The sequence below is a fragment of the Schistocerca gregaria genome, chromosome 5 (assembly GCF_023897955.1).
Source record: "Schistocerca gregaria isolate iqSchGreg1 chromosome 5, iqSchGreg1.2, whole genome shotgun sequence".
NCBI classification, from domain to species: Eukaryota; Metazoa; Arthropoda; class Insecta; order Orthoptera; family Acrididae; genus Schistocerca; species Schistocerca gregaria.
Window position 1 is genome coordinate 18338905 of NC_064924.1, and position 4362 is coordinate 18343266.

The window sequence follows — 4362 nt, forward strand, 5'->3', positions numbered from 1 at the left end:
GCCCCACGCAGGGCGGAACGGAATTTTGTTCCGCTGCTGATGTAAATTACCGTTTTTCTGATGAACGAGATGTAATGGAAATAGCAACTTTAAACTTTGCCTACGTCTCTGTCAGTCGCAAGGAAACTGTATTTGAAGGTGAAGGTGATTTTGTAGACATGTGTGAAAGACATGTTCTGAAATGCAAGTGTTGTTGTTAGGAGAGCACATCTGTTACGTGTCAGATGTGTAGCCAACCAATAATGGGTCGCCATAGCTGCATATATTTGCCGGTAATATGAAGTGTTGTCAGCTGAAGTCTGATGATGCAGAGGACCGTAAGGACGAAGTACCCAAAAGTAGCGCTACGCCGCTCCTCTTTAGCTCAGTGGTAGAGCACTGCTCTAATAAGCCAGGGGTCGTAAGTTCCATCCTCACAGGAGAAAGATGAATTTTGGAAATCAGTTTCGCGTCGTGGCCGTATAGAAAACATTATCTGTGATGACGAACAATTAGCGACAGGCGTTTTATGAAAAATTACTCTCAAATGGGATTAAGGCGAATGGCGCAGATAAAGCATTTGACAAAGCGGTACAGCATAAGGTGGGACGAGGCAGTCTGAATTACATTTTATAGATGTATTTCTCACATATCTCAGAGCCTCTCGCAGTCGTCGTCGGAGTCGTCTTCGTCGTCGCCGTCGCCGCCGCCGCCGCCGCCGCCTCTGCAGATATAGCAAATGGCCATCGTAGCAAATGCGGCGAGGGACGCCCTGCCTTCGATTCCGAATGCACGAAGCGTGTGGTCTTGTTTCCCAGTCTATATTTGGTCGGTCTCGTAAGAGGTTGAATGTAACGAATGGGTGGGAAAGAGCAAGGGGCAGCGACTGTGTAGAACGAAAACACAAATCCTCAGGGGTGTGAGCGTTTCGAGATGAGTCGTATACATGTTATAGTTGGTCGTCAGTGACCTTGTGGCCTAATGGAAAAGGCGTCGGACTTCGCATCTGAAGATTACAGGTTCGAATGCTGTCACGCTTGTGTTTTTCCAGTTCTGAAAAAGAAACATACCGTTTTAATGTAGCAATTGAGCAGTACGAAACCGTCTGAATGTTTCTGTTGACCATTTTTTGCTTGGAGATACTCTTGAGCTTGAAACACACACAACATGATGGGTGTTAACTAGCGAAATGGTCGGCAGAGTGCCGACACCGCGAGTTTTACTGGCACTTGCACATCTAAAACAACGTCGGAAAGTAACTCGTTCGGCTTATGAGTCACAAAAATTATGTGTGTTAATTTGACGCCACTAGCTCTGCATGTTGTCATGCAATTTCTTTACCTCTCAGAGATGATTATGACATAAAAGTGAAGTACGTGACGAGTGTGACGTCAGGTAAACATTAGGAAGCAAGGAGAGATTCTGTATGGGACCACCCAACCCAAACTAGTACTGTGTGACGCGCTACCCGGCAGGTATTCACGGAGGTAGCCGGCTAGCTCAGTCGGTAGAGCGTGAGACTCTTAATCCCAGGGTCGTGGGTTCGAGCCACACGCTGGGCGGAACAGAATTTTGTTCCGATGCAGATGTAAATTACCGTTTTTCTGACTAACGAGATGAAATGGAAATAGCAACTTTAAACTTTGCCTACGTCTCTGTCAGTCGCAAGGAAACTGTATTTGAAGGTGAAGGTGATTTTGTAGACATGTGTGAAAGACATGTTCTGAAATGCAAGTGTTGTTGTTAGGAGAGCACATCTGTTACGTGTCAGATGTGTAGCCAACCAGTTATGGGTCGCCATAGCTGCAAATATTTGCCGGTAATATGAAGTGTTGTCAGCTGAAGTGTGATGACGCAGAGGACCGTAAGGACGAAGTACCCAAAAATAGCGCTAGGCCGCGCCTCTTTAGCTCAGTGGTAGAGCACTGCTCTAATTAACCAGGGGTCGTAAGTTCCATCCTCACAGCACAAAGATGAATTTTGGAAATCAGTTGCGCGTCGTGGCCGTATAGCAAACAGTATCTGTGATGACGAACAATTAGCGACAGGCGTTTTTTTAAGAATTACTCTCAGATGTGATTAAGTCGAATGGCACAGATAAAGCATTTGCCAAAGCGGTACAGCATAAGGTGGGACGAGGCAGTCTGAATTACATTTTATAGATGTATTTCTCACATATCTCAGAGCCTCTCGCGGTCGTCGTCGTCGTCGTCGTCGTCGTCGTCGTCGTCGTCGCCGCCGCTTCTGCAGAAGTAGCAAATGGCCATCGTAGCAAATGCGGCGAGGGACGCCCTGCCTTCGATTCCGAATGCACAATGTGTGTGGTCTTTTTTCTCAGTCTATATTTGGTCTGTCTCTTAAGAGGTTGAATGTAACGAATGGGTGGGAAAGAGCAAGGGGCAGCGGCTGTGGAGAACGAAAACACAAATCCTCAGGGGTGTGAGCGTTTCGAGATAAGTGGTATACATTTATAGATGGTCGTCCGTGACCGTGTGGCCTAATGGATAAGGCGTCGGACTTCGGATCTGAAGATTACAGGTTCAAATGCTGTCACGCTCATGTTTTTGCAGTTCTGAAAAAGAAACATACCTTTTTAATGTAGCAATTGAGCAGTACGAAACCGTCTGACTGTTGCTGTTGACCATTTTTTGCTTGGAGATGCTCTTGAGCTTTAAACACACACAACAAGACCGGTGTTAACTAGCGAAATGGCTGGCAGAGTGCCGACACCACGAGTTTTGACTGGCACTTGCACATCTAAAACAACTTCGGAAAGTAACTCGTTCTGCTTTTGAGTCACATAAAGTATGTGTGTTAATTTTGACGCCACTAGCTCTGCATGTTGTCATGCAATTTCTTTACCTCTCACAAATGATTATGACATAAAAGTGAAGTACGTGACGAGTGTGACGTTAGGAAAACATTAGGCAGCATGGAGAGATTCTGTATGGGACCACCCAACCCAAACGAGTAAGGTGTGACTTACTACCAGGCAGGTATTAAGCGAGGCAGCCGGCTAGCTAAGTCGGTAGAGCGTGAGACTCTTAATCCCAGGATTGTAGGTTCCAGCCCCACGCACGGCGGAACGGAATTTTGTTCCGCTGCAGATGTAAATTACCGTTTTTCTGATTACCGTGGTATAATGTAAATAGCAACTTTAAACTTTGCCTACGTCTCTGTCAGTCGCAAGCAAAATGTATTTGAAGGTGAAGGTGATTTTGTAGACATGTGTGAAAGACATGTTCTGAAATGCAAGTGTTGTTGTTTGGAGAGCACATCGGTTACGTGTCAGATGTGTAGCCAAGCAGTAATGGGTCGCCATAGCTGCAAATATTAGAAGCTAATATGAAGTGTTGTCAGCTGAAGTCTGATGATGCAGGCGACCGTACGGCCGAAGTACGCAAGAGTACCGCTAGGCCGCGCCTCCTTAGATCAGTGGTAGAGCACTGGTGTAGGGAACCAGGGGTCGTAAGTTCCATCCTCAGAGGAGGAAGACGGATTTTGGAAATCAGTTTCGCGTCGTGGCCGTATAGAAAACAGTATCTGTGATGACGAACAATTAGCGACAGGCGTTTTATGAAAAATTACTCTCAAATGGGATTAAGGCGAATGGCGCAGATAAAGCATTTGACAAAGCGGTACAGCATAAGGTGGGACGAGGCCGTCTGAATTACATTTTATAGATGTATTTCTCACATATCTCAGAGCCTCTCGCGGTCTTCGTCGTCGTCTTCGTTGTCGCCGCCGCCGCCGCTTCTGCAGAAGTAGCAAATGGCCATCGTAGCAAATGCGGCGAGGGACGCCCTGCCTTCGATTCCGAATCCACGAAGCGTGTGGTCTTGTTTCCCAGTCTATATTTGGTCGGTCTCGTAAGAGGTTGAATGTAACGAATGGGTGGGAAAGAGCAAGGGGCAGCGACTGTGTAGAACGAAAACACAAATCCTCAGGGGTGTGAGCGTTTCGAGATGAGTCGTATACATGTTATAGTTGGTCGTCAGTGACCGTGTGGCCTAATGGAAAAGGCGTCGGACTTCGGATCTGAAGATTACAGGTTCGAATGCTGTCACGCTCGTGTTTTTCCAGTTCTGAAAAAGAAACATACCCTTTTAATGTAGCAATTGAGCAGTACGATACCGTCTGAGTGTTGCTGTTGACCATTTTTTGCTTCGAGATGCTCTTGAGCTTGAAACACACACAGCAAGACCGGTGTTAACTAGCGAAAAGGTCGGCAGAGTGCCGACACCGCGAGTTTTGACTGGCACTTGCACATCTAAAACAACGTCGAAAAGTAACTCGTTCGGCTTTTGAGTCACATCAACTATGTGTGTTAATTTTGACGCCACTAGCTCTGCATGTTGTCATGCAATTTCTTTACCTCTCAGA

The 4362-nt window shown here is 46.4% G+C and overlaps 1 non-coding gene across 1 annotated transcript; it reads left to right on the forward strand.

Annotated features, from left to right (window-relative positions):
* Positions 1-1468: 1468 nt before the first annotated feature.
* On the forward strand, positions 1469-1541 carry Trnak-cuu (transfer RNA lysine (anticodon CUU)). The gene has a single exon. It is a non-coding gene; the product is annotated as a tRNA-Lys (tRNA).
* Positions 1542-4362: the final 2821 nt, after the last annotated feature.